Raw genomic sequence first — 13149 nt, 5'->3', positions numbered from 1 at the left:
CCCTCTTTTATAGCCTTTTCTTGTTGAGTAATAACTGTTATTCCCCTTTTAAAAAATTTTGTAGGCTTTTTTACCATCTTCCCCAGTGAGTCTTTTTTCATTCTTGCATTGGGAGCAGGAACGCGTCCCGCAAACCATTGTGCAATATAGTCTGACAGACATGGGACCTGAATTTTGGGACTCTCTTTGAGGAGCCCCAAGACCCTTGACAGTTTCAACAGGCCGTAAAATGAGGGCGGTAATACACATCTATTTCATGGGTAGTGGTCAAGCATCAATTACCCAACAAGTTCTTAGCTTGGCACTTACAGCTATTATGTTATTATTGTTTGGTGCTATCTCAGTATGCCCTATAAAGTGTAGTAGGTAAAGATTTTTTCAATCCACAATACGTGGTGTGATAAAAATGTTCTCTAAATTTATAGCAGATATCTGTTCTTCACCTATCCATTTCTGCTTTTTGATAGAAAATTCATGCTAGTAATTTGTAGAGAAAGTATTTTGCACCGTTGCTGTGGCTCTGGTGTAGGCCGGTGCTACAGCTCCGATTAGACCCCTAGCCTGGAATCTCCATATGCCGCAGGAGCGGCCCAAGAAATAGCAAAAAAAGACAAAAAAAAAAAAAAGTATTTGCAGGGAAAACAAATTGAATATTCTTCAAGGTTTAGCAATCAAAAAAATGGAGTATTTTGTACATAAATATTTTCACCATCTCTGATTTCTTAAATAATATGATTTCCAGGAGTAGATTTACTGGATTGAGAGGCATGAATACTGTTATATTCTTGGTACACAGTGCCAAGACATAATACTCATTTGTATTGCCATCCAGAATTCTATGAGACGTTTCGTTTTCAATCCTCACTAGCATTTATTATCATTTTTTGAAATAATAGCTTATTGATTTTTAACAGTTGTTGTGTGTGTGTGTGAGAATTGACCCCCATTTTGTCATATATATTGCACATACTTTTCCTGGGTTTGGCCTTTTAATTACATGAGGCTTTTCAGATGTACACATAATTTTATTTTTAAGTAATCTTATCTATATAACACAAAGCTCAGACTAGGGAACAGACCCATGAAACAAAAAAATATTCCTTGGCTGACCAGTACGCCAAACAGTTGCTTTCATCCAGGTATCGTTTATTAAAGATGAGAGTCCTGTTGTGGCTCAGCAGGTTAAGAACCCTACTAGTATCCATGAGGATGTGGGTTTGATTCCTGGTCTCACTCAGTGGGTTAAGGATCTGGCATTGCTGCAAGCGGCGGCATAGGTTGCAGATGCGGCTCCATTGCAACCACTAGCCTGGGAACTTCCATATGCCGCAGGTGCAGCCCTAAAAAGAAAAAAAATATTAAGATGGTCTGGTTACTCCAGATTGTTTCTATTAAATTTTAAAACAACCACAGTGGCAAGCAGTAGATTGTGTAAAAAAATATTGGAAGTACAGTGATTTTTTTTAAAAAGTTAAATATTGAATTAACATATGATGCAGCCATTCTACTTCTGAGTATATATCCAAAAGAATTGAAAGCAGTGATTCAAACAGGTATTTGTACTCCCATGTTCATGGCAGTACTATTCACAATAGCTAACGTGGAAGCAAGCCAAGTGTCTGTTGATGGAGATAAATGTACCACAAAATGTGGCATATTCACATAGTAGAATATTATTCAGCACTGAAAAGGAAGTAAATTCTGATACATGCTACAACATGGATAAACATTATGCTACGTGAAATAAGCCAGCCACAAAAGGACAAATACTATATGATTTCAGTTATACGAGGTACCTAGAGTAATCAGATTCATACAGACAGAAAGAATGGGTGGGAATGAGGTATTTAACTGGTACAGAGTTGCAGTTTTGCAGATGAAAGGAGTTCTGGAGGTGGGTGGTGGTGATGATTGCACAGCAATGTGAATGTTTTTTGTTTTTGTTTTTGGTTTTTTTTTTGTCTTTTGTCTTTTGTCTTTTGTCTTTTGGCATCTGGCCACTCGTGGCATATGGAGGTTCGGCTAGGGTCAATCGAGCGTAGCCACCAGCCTACCCAGAGCACAGCAAGCGGGATCCGAGCCGTGTCTGCAAACTCACCACAGCTCACGGCAACGCCGGTTCTAACCCACTGAGCAAGGCAGGGACGAACCCGCAACCTCATGGTTCCTAGTCGGATTCTAACACTGCACCACGACGGGAACTCCGCATGTATTTTTTCAATGAAAGTCTGTCTAGATATAAGGCCAGGAGTGGGATTGGCTGAATCATGTGGTAGTTCTATACTTAGTTTTCTGAGGTTGGTGGGAGATTTTTAATTGGATTGTGGAGGATGTTTTTAGGGGAGGTTAATCTGCACACTTTATACCCTGAAAAAACTGTAAAGTGGGCCATGGACAGAAACACAGCTTCAAGGCCCAAAATATTGACACACTCAAGGAATGCTGGAACTCCAGAGGCTGTGTTTCTGTCATCAATTCACATGAGAAATCATGCTGGCACCTAGGGATGCCCTTGTACCATTGTCAATGACACTGACATTGCACATATAACCACCCATACCTTTCTTATGTCTTTTGAGAACCAGCACATCTGTGAAGCCAACCGAAACATTCATTGAGTGAATAACTAGTCCTGACCTCTGGACCATGACCATCACTGGGTGGCTGAGAACAGGACCCATTTCCCAGAATATCCTCAAAGGATATAGTCCTGGGATGTATTTGCCCCAAGGGCTAGTGATCATTTTTCTTTTTTTTTTCTTTTTGTTATTGTTGTTGTAGTTGTTGTTGTTGTTGTTGCTATTCTCTTGGCCGCTCCCGCGGCATATGGAGGTTCCCAGGCTAGGGGTCAATTGGAGCTGCAGCCACCAGCCTACGCCACAAGCCACAGCAACGCGGGATCCGAGCCACGTCTGCAACCTACACCACAGCTCACGGCAACGCTGGATCATTAAACCTAATTGAATTCTCAAAGCCCATATATCACACAAAGGCATGAGGATCAAACATAAAGGCACTCAGTGGCAGCCAGAAGGCACACACAGGCCACTTCTCACAATATGACTACAAGAATGAGCATTGGATTGAATGTCTTCCAGTCACAGTCATCTATTTGCCATGGTTTTGTAGTGTCGATCTTGCATACATTTTGTGTATCTTTCTCATTGTTCCTCATGTGAAACCCAGGAAAACCCAGTAACAGAAATTAATGCTAAAGAGTAAGATTTGGCTTCAGCTTTAGAGGGCCGCAAACTTTTAAATTTTTATGAAAATTTTTTTTGTGATTTTTGTCCCCACAAGGACCAATTTTACTCCCTTGGGAATGATTATCCACCAAGGATAAAGGGTAAAGGTATCCACCCTGTAGCCCTTTGTTGAGAATACAAGCCCTACAGTAACATTTCACCTGGACTGAATAAAACAAGGTAGAATGAATGTTGGGTAGGTGCTTGCGGGGAGGTGGTGGAGAAGAAATATCGAGAGAGGAGGGAGGAAAAGAAAAATATATATATACTAGTTATCAACCATTAGCGAAAAAAAATGGAAAACACAATTTTCTCTAAATTAACACTTTCAAAAATGACTTGGTCCAGCATAATGCTAGTAATGCATATGTAATAGCTGTTTATCCCATCTCTAAAAGATTTCACCAAATCTTACCATCTACTATCTACAGCTCTGGCTCCAAGAATTTTGGTGTTATATCCTTTCCTCTTCCACCTACCTCGTGACCCCCTAGATATGCTACAAACTATTGACTAGATTGTACATTGAAACACCATTCACACACTATTCTACAATGGGGTGAAGATGAAGAAAGAAGATGGAAATAAACACACACACATATATGTATACACACAGCAAGGAAGGAAATAAGAAGCATGGATACAGTCATTGTTACTGAAACTAGTGCAGAGGCCATAGCTGGGTTTTTGACTTTCCATTCTCTCTTTTGAATGCATGTGGGCCCCTTGCTTTTAACAAGCACCTTAGCTGTTCATGGTTATCTGCTTGGTAGCGTGAGTCCTTAGTGGTCCTGCATGTGTATTGCTACTGTACTCCTTGGATAATCTTTATTACTGGATATCACGTGGGTGAAGATACTGAGAGGATTTCCTGGGACTCATATACTCAAATACAGAGGAAGATTAAGCCCTGCTCCAATGGGTCCAGCAATCTTGAACGTGCCTTGTAGGAGTAAGTTGTCATTGGGCTCCTAAGAGACTCTAGAAGTTGCCTCCACAGTGATTGGGTGGAATCTGAGCTCCTGGACGTCCTACCTGTATTGGCTTGCTGTGTCTTCATTGAACATTTGCCACTGGGCATGGCAGTGCTAGGGTCACCCAGTTGGAACCCCTGGGATACAGGCATGCTCTTCCCTACCCAATTTTGTAGCAGACTCCTTATTTCTCCCTGATAGTTGAGATCACTCATCCCAACCACATAATAAACATCCCCCTTTTTGCCTATTGTTCAATGTCATGAGGAGCTCCAAATGACCAGGTAGAAGTTTCAACTTTCTGTGGGTCAAATTTTTGCAAGAGTTTAACTAAGTAAAGTGAGAGGTGTCGCTCCCATTTCTATCCTTTGGTTTCTATACTGTGTATTCTGTTTATGGGAGAAGGAATGTCATATATTGATTATTAATTCCCAGAATATATATATATATATATATATTTTTTTTTCTTCTTCTTTTTTGTCTTTTGTCTTTTGAGGACTGCACCCGTGGATATGGAGGTTCCCAGGCTAGGGGTCTAATCGGAGCTGTAGCCGCCGGCTATGCCAGAGCCAAAGCTACACCAGATCCAAGCTGCGTCTGTGACCTACACCACAGCTCATGGCAACGCTGGATCCTTAACCCACTGAGCAAGGCCAGGGATCGAACCCGCAACCTTATGGTTCCTGTCGGATTGGCTAACCACTGCACCACGACGGGAACTCCTCCAGAATATATTGAATCTGTAGGGTAGACTTCAGACCTCACAAAGTGTTATTTCCTGTCACCATAACTAAATCTTCCATAGGCCATCCCACCATTTTGTGAGGGCAGTTGCTATAGGTAATTGTGTATGTGATAAGAACAGAGAAGCTAGTCATTGTTAGGCAATTTTCTTACACCTTTCCCTGTGAAATATTTCTTGACCAAAAAAAAATATATTGTATATGATATCTAAATGATGTGCAAAGTGTACAAAGTAATTGGAAAATAAAGGATGATGGTGCCGGTAAAAGCACAAGGGAAGGCAAATCCATTCCAGAATGTGATTATTTCCATGAGGATAAATTGATGCCCACTCCTGATAGAAGGGGTCCAGTGTAATCCCTCTGTCACCCAAAGACTTGGTGTCCCCAGGAAATGGTGACATATTGGGGTTTCTGCTGTTGAGAAACTAGGCGTTTGACAGTGTTGGTAGCCAAGTCAATCTCCATGAAGGCAATCCATACTGAACCCCTGCATAACATCCACCCCTTCTGTTATGCAGTCTTGTTCACTGGTTTATCAAACAAGCACTAGGATGTCTGGAGAAAGGTTGACAAATTTCCAGCTAGGTCATCATGCTCCTTTTAGTAAGCATTAACCTGAGACACAAATATTCTCACAGCCCATTCCAAGAGATCCATTCACATACTCCTCATATATATGTAGGCAAAGCAATTAACTGTACCTTGCACATGATAAGTGCTAAGTATTTTGCTGCATTGTTGTTATTGCTATCAGTTTTCCAACCTAGTTCCTTCCAGTGACTGATCATCTGACCAGACTGTTAATCCGCATTGATCAGTGCACCAGCCAGGTCACTTTCTGAATTAAGAGATTAACCACACTTTTGCCTCATAGAAGGATTTCCCTTCATTACTTCCCATCAGGGTAACATCTTAGTGAGGCTGTTAACTTTCAGTTAGTTCCTACTTATCATGAGGTATCATCTGAAAACCAGGCTCCTGGGCTTTTTTCTTTTCAGTAAATTGATTATTGATTATTCCTACAAAGACCTAGGTGAGAGCTGAGTGGAGGAAAGCAATGTGGTAGGATAAGGACTATGGGGTGTGTGCTCCTATAACTTGCTGGTGCTTTGTTTCTACCATGGCCCTTTGGTAGTGAAGTGCCATTATTGGCTGCCCAACCTATGGCTTGGTAGATCAGACGGCACCAAGTCCAGAATTGGCAGCTCAGTTTACATGGTCATTTGGGTCCCATGATCAGGCACTCAAACTCTATCAGGGCCAGTAACTGAACTTTGTTAAATTAGTCATCAGGATCCAGGAGCTGTTCTTCAAAAGGAGGGTAATTATTTGACAATGAGCATGGCTTATGCTCAAAAATTCTGAAGATTTATGCTTTAATTCTCCACGTAGTGCTTGTCACAGGCCCCATACAGCACCTAATCTGTCACAAATGCTCACTCAACTCACTCAGACATTTACTTGTTCATTCAAGAAGCATCAATTGGTGACTACAGTGTTCATGGCCCTGTGTTAGTTACTGGGGTGACCCATTCTCAAGACAGTCTGAGGGAAACCATGATAGCAACAAAAGGAAACATGAAGGGTTATGGGAGCCCAGATAAGCAAGTAATTTGCTCTTCTTCTGCATATAGGCATATTATTAATCACAGATGATGTGTGAGGAATATCCGTACAAAAGTATGGATATAAGCATATATTTAAGTACATATATAAGCACTGTGTATATGTAGTCTAATTATGGATTATAGGTTAGCAATCAGTGTGCTCTAGTGGAAGGAGCCCTTGACTAGGAGACAGGAGATAGGGCTTAAACTGCCCTCTCTGGCCTTATATCTACTCTCTGTAACATGCAAACAGCATTAGCTCACCCAGCCTGGTCTCTGTGAGTATCATATTGGATAGTAGACAAGGAACTCGCAGAGTATACCATGACACACAGTAGGTGAGAGCTACTGTGATTGATTGTGGGTAACGGTTGATGGGAAAGTGCTTTGTAAACCATGCATGGTGCACTGTGGCCATGAGCATAAAGGTTGATGCCAAGCATGTGCATGTACATGTGCACACTTGTGCACAAGAGGTATGCTGTGCGGAGATGGTTATATGCCCAAACCGGGCACTGAGCTGTGTGGGCAAAGCCATGGCCAGCCCTAACCAAGACACTCCTGGCTGTAGGTGGTGCCATGAGGCCTCCAGCAGCCTCTGATTCTGCTCTGAGGAGCAAGAGAAGTGAGAGTCAGAGGTCAGGGTCCACCTCAAGGGATGCTGCCAGTCTGAAGGTGGCAGAAATGGATCCAGGAGGACCACGGCTCTTGTGTGATGCCTGGCCTGGATACTGACATCTCGGCAGTGGGGAGGCTGATGGGCAAGCATGAAGGCCTGGTTTTCAGTCCTGACTCTATCCTTTTCTGGCTGTGCGACCTGGGGCCTCTCTCTGTTTCTGCCTGGGCTCAGCTTTCTCATCCATAAATCGGTGACAGTAATGCTCACCCCACAGGCTGTTGTGAAGATTAAATGAGGCCACACATGTGGAAGCAGATAGTGCTGTGAATGTCAGAAGTATCTAGTAGAAGAGGGTGCGCCTTCTCTTTTGCACCTTCTCTCACATGTCCCGCCCAAGCCATCCTCCCGGCAAGAACAATACCTGTGCTAACAAGCCCAGACAAGGGGCCAAACACAGGAAAATGTGTCACTTTATTTAGCCAGCACCCATAATGTGCAGGTCACTATACTTAGCTAGAAGAAGAGACTCATGACATGAGGATCAGAGGTGGGCCAGAACTGGGAGAGATGGAGTTCAGGGCATTGTGGCCAGCCTGGAGGGCAGGAGAGGACAGGGGAGGGCTTCCTGGACTAGACCATGGAGCAGCAGATAAGTCCTGGAAGGGGTAGGGAGGGAGGCAGGAAAGCCATGGTGACCAGTGGGAACAAGTGCTGATCCTGTGATGACCTGAAATATGGGTTTGAGAATGAAGCATCAGGCCTGAGGAAGGGAAGAGAGGATGGACTTGAGGGTGGGGTGTTTTAGGACAGCTATCTGTGCAAGTCATGGTCACCAGCTGACAGAGGGACAGAGGAGGGCAGCCCGTGGGGGAAACTGCACAAGCAAAAGCACAGAGCCATGAGAAAGATGAGGGGACCAGTCAGGCTCCCTGTAATGGGGCTGGAGGACAGCTAGATCTGGGAAGGCCTGGAGTGCCAGGACCAAGCCATCAGATTTGCAGATACTGTCAGCACATGGGAGCCCATCAAGAATGGTCAAGAGTGAGTGGCTGATGAAGTGGAAGAGCAGGAGTGCCTAGAACCTGCTTTTACCCTGTTACTGAGTCCCTCCATCCTCAGAACCCAGGCAGTGGCCACCCCATCCACCCGCAGCCAATCTGGCCCAGCTCAGCCAATGCTTCAGGGTCACTGGGCCATCCCTACCTGCTTGCCCCGAGTGAGAGGCCAGAGTCACCTCCGATGCGGCCTTGAGGTTGAGTTCACTCTCACCGTGCCGGCATAGGTAGATGGAGCGGTGTTGACATGGATGTTCATGAGATAGTAGACTGTGCGGCTCTGGATGTGGTCCTGCACGCGGTTCACCATGTAGCGTGTGCCCATGTCGAAGATCTTGATGTAGGACAAGTTGCTGGGCCAGCCCAAGTGGGAGGAAGGATCGCTCAGGGGCTGACAGTGGCAAGGGTGCTCTTTTGGTTATTCCCCAGTAACTCCCCTAGACCCACTCTCCACCATGGTCATCCTGCTTGCGGCTAAGGACACTGATGTCTTCACTAATTATTATTTTTAATGTTTTAATTTTTGCTTTTTAGGGCTGCACCTAGGGCATATGGAAATTCCAGGCTAGGGTTTAATAAAAGCTGAAGCCGCCAGCCTACACTGCAGCCACAGCAACATGAATCTGAGCTGTGTCTGTGATCTACACCACAGCATGCCAAGTCTTTAACCCACTGAGCGGGGCCAGGGATGAACGCGACTCCTCATGGATACTAGTTGGGTTTCGTTACAACTGAGCCGTGGTGGGAAATCCTGTCTTCATGAATTCATCTTCAGTTTACCCATTGAGTGTGCCATTTTTTTTAATGATTTTTTTTTTCTATTTAGAGCTGGTTTACCATGTTCTGTCAATCTCTACTCTAGAGCAAAGTGTCCCAGTCACACATAAATATATATACACTCATTTTCTCACATAATACTCCAACATGCTCCATCATAAGTGACTGGATGTACTTCCAAGTGCACACAGCAGGATCTCAATGCTTATCCATTACAAAGGCATAGTTTGCATCTATTAACCCCAGATTCCCAGTCCATCTCACTCCTCTCCCTCCCCCTTGGCAACCACAAGTCTGTTCTCCAAGTCTATGAGTTTCTTTTCTGTAGAAAGGTTCATTTATGCTGTATATTAGATTCCAGATATAAGTGATATCACGTGGTAATTGTCTTTCTCTTTCTGACTTACTTCACTTAGTATGAGAGTCCCTAGTTGCATCCATGTTGCTTCAAATGGCATTATTTTGTTCTTTTTGTAGCTGGTAGTATTCCATTGTGTATATATATACAAACAACATCTTAATCCATTCATCTGTCGGTGGACATTTAGGTTATTTCCATGTCTTGACTATTGTGAGTAGGGCTGCAATGAACATACAGGGGCATGTGTCTTTTTCAAGAAAGTTTTTTACGGATATATGTCTAAGAGTTGATTGCTGGGTCATGTGTTTTTCTATATTTACTTTTCTGAGGTACCTCCATACTGTTTTCCCTAGTGGTTGTACCAATCTACATTCCATCAACAGTGTAGGAGGGTTCCCTTTTCTCCACACACTCTCCAGCATGTTATTTGTGGACGTATTAATGATGGCCATTCTGGCAGGTGTGAGGTGGTATCTCAAGGTAGTTTTGATTTGCATTTCTCTAATAATCAGTGATGTTGAGCATTTTTCATGTTCCTGTTGGCCATCTGTATATCTTCTGGAGAAATGTCTATTCATGTTCTTTTGCTCATTTTTCCATTGGTTGTTGGCTTTTTTGCTGTTGAGGTGTATAAGTTGTCTGTATATTTTATAGATTAAGGCCTTGTCAGTTGCATCTTTTGAAACTATCTTATCCCGTTCTGTAAGCTGTCTTTTTTTTACAGTTTCCTTTGCTGTGCAAAAGCTTGCCAGTTTGATTAGGTCCCATTGGTTTATTTTTGCTTATTTTCTGTTGTTATGCCTCCTGATTGTTTTTGTTCCTCATAATTGCTTTGGCAATTCTGGGTTTTTGTGATTCCATATAAATTTTTGGATTTTTGTTCTAGTTCTGTGAAAAATGTCAAGGGTAATTTGATAGGGATTGCACTGAATCTGTAGGTTGCTTTGGGTGGTATGGCCATTTTATGATAATAATTTTTCCAACCCAAGAGCATGGAATATCTTTCCATTTCTTTGTGTCCTCTTTAATTTCCTTGATTAATGTTTATAGTTCTCAGCATATAAGTCCTTTACCTCCTTGGTCAGGTGTATTCCCAGGTATTGATTTTTGGGGTGAAATTTTAAAAGGTATTGTATTTTTTATTCCTTTTCTAATATTTCATTGTTAGTATACAGAAATGCCAGTTATTTCTGAATGTTAATCTTTTTTTTCCTTTTCTTTTTGGGTCTTTTTTGTCCTTTTAGGGCCACACCCACGGTATATGGAGGTTCCCAGGCTAGGGTCTAATCAGAGCTGTACCTGCTAGCCTATGCCACAGCCACAGCAACCGCAACATAGGATCAGAGCCAAGTCTGCGACCTATATCAAAGCTCATGGCAATGCTAGTCCTAAACCCACTGTGAGAGGCCAGGGATTGAATCCACAACCTCATAATTCCCATTGGGATTTGTTTCTGCTGCGCCAGGACAGGAACTCCTGAATGTTAATCTTATATCCTGCTAGATTGTTGAATTTATTGACCAGTTCTAGTAGTTTTTGTGTGGAGTCCTTAGGGTTTCTGCATATAGTATTCATGTCATCTGCATACAGTGACAATTTTACCTCTTCTCTTCCAATTTGGATAAATTTTATTCTTTGTTCATCTGATTGCTGTGGCTAGGACTTCTAATACTATGTTGAATAAAGTGGTGAGAGTGGGCATCGTGTCTTGTTCCAGGTTTTAATGGAAGGCTTTCAGCTTTTCTCCATTGAGTATTATATCTTGCTGTGGGTTTGTTATTAAACGGCTTTATTATGTTAAGGTATGTTCCTTCTATACCCACTTTTGTAAGAGTTTTTATCATGAAAGGATGTTGAACTTTCTCAAATGCTTTTCTGCATCTATTGAGATGATAATACGGTTTTTGACTTTTCTTTTGTTTATAGGTGTATGATGTTGATTGATTTGTGATGTTGAACCATCCTTGTGACCTTGGGATGAATCCCACCTGGTCGTGGTGTATGATCTTTTTGATATGTTGTGGATTCGGTTGGCTAAAATTTGTTTGAGAATTTTGTGCTTATATTCATCAAAGATATTGGCCTATAATTTTCTTTTTGGTAGTGTCTTTGTCTGGTTTTGGAATTAGGTGATGTGGCTTCATAGAATGTCTTTGGGAGTGTTCCTTCATCTTCAACCTTTAGGAAAAGTATAAGAAGGATGGGTATATGTTCCTGTTTGTTTGGTAGAATTTGCCTGTGAAGCCATCTGGCTCTGGACTTTTGTATGTAGGGAATGCTTTTATGACATATTCAATTTCATTTCTAGTGATCAGTCTTTCAGTTGATTTTTTCTCTTGATTCAGTTTTGGCAGGCTGAAGTCTCTAGAAAGTTGTCCATTTCTGTCCAATTCTTCTAAGTTGTCAAATTTGTTGGCATACAATTGGTCATGGTATTCTCTTATGGATTTTTTTTTGTATTTTTGCAGTATTCATTGTCATTTCTCCTTTTCATTCTTATTTGTTTATTTGTGTTTTTTTCTCTCCTCTTCATGGTGAGTCTGGCCAGTGGTTTGTCAATTTTCTTTAACTTTTCAAAGAACGAGCTCTTGATTTATTGATTTTTTCTATTGTTTTTTGAATCTCATTTTATTGATTTCCTCTCTAATCTTTATGATTTCCTTCCTTCTGCTAACTTTATGTATTGTTTGTTCTTCTTTTTCTACTTCATTTAGATGGTGGGTTAAGTTGCGATTTGAGATTTTTCTTCTTTTTTGAATAAGGCCTATATCCCTACAAATTTCCCTTAAGAACTGCTTTTGCAGTTTCCCATGGATTTTGAATGGTTGTCTCTCATTATCATTTGTCTCAAGGTTTTTTAATTTCCTTTTTGATTTCCTCATTGACCCATAGTTTTTTTGTAGCATGTTGTTTAGCCTCCATGTGGTTAGTTTTTTTTTTCATTTCTTTTTCCTGTGATTGATTTCTAGTTTGATACCCCATCTGTTTTTTTGATGGCATTAGGATGGACAAAGTGGTAATAAAAAGGAAACTGAGTGAATGTGTCAGTAAATGAAAGTGGGTGAATGTAATGTGAGTAAATATGTGATTAATTAGTAAATATGTGTCAATGAAGGAATGACTGAATTAGTTGATCAGTAAACTTTACCTATATGTTTTGCTAAGTGATGCAGGGGCCACACTAGCTTTCCTCTGAATCACCACAGAGAGTGGAAGAGCAATGGGAGGACAGTGTAAAAGTAGGCTGCCCCAGAGGATAGCACCTCAGGCCCTGCAGTCTAGAGAGATGTCTCTGGCCGCCAGCCTTGCTTCAAACCTCATCTTGAGGTGTTGGCGGTCCTCACTGGCTACAGCAGAATCACTATGTGAGCTGTCAGAATACAGAATCAGGACCCCACCCTCCTGGAATTTGCTTCTGCAGCTTGAGGAGGGACCCAGGAATCTGTGTTTTTTAACCCATTTGTAGGTGAACTCAATGTGCAGTCAGATTGGAGAACCACTTATCTGGGCCACATGCCTCCTCTGAGAGAGGAGTGGACCGGCCCAGGGAAATCACCCATGTCGTGTGCCACCTCACCAAACTGTTTAGCCTAATTTGACCCTGCTGTTCCAGAGAGACAGTGTGGAATACGGCGAGGAGAGAGACAGACACAGATCTGGGTTCAAATCCCAGCTTTGACCTTCTCCAAGGTGGGTCAGCAGGCAAATCCCTCACTTGCTCTGCTTCACTTTTCCCATCTGTACAATGGGACGTGCAATCTATGG

The sequence above is a fragment of the Sus scrofa genome, chromosome X, assembly GCF_000003025.6.
Source record: "Sus scrofa isolate TJ Tabasco breed Duroc chromosome X, Sscrofa11.1, whole genome shotgun sequence".
Classification (NCBI taxonomy): domain Eukaryota; kingdom Metazoa; phylum Chordata; class Mammalia; order Artiodactyla; family Suidae; genus Sus; species Sus scrofa.
The sequence above is the reverse complement of the archived record's forward strand: the minus strand, read 5'-3'. Positions refer to the sequence as shown.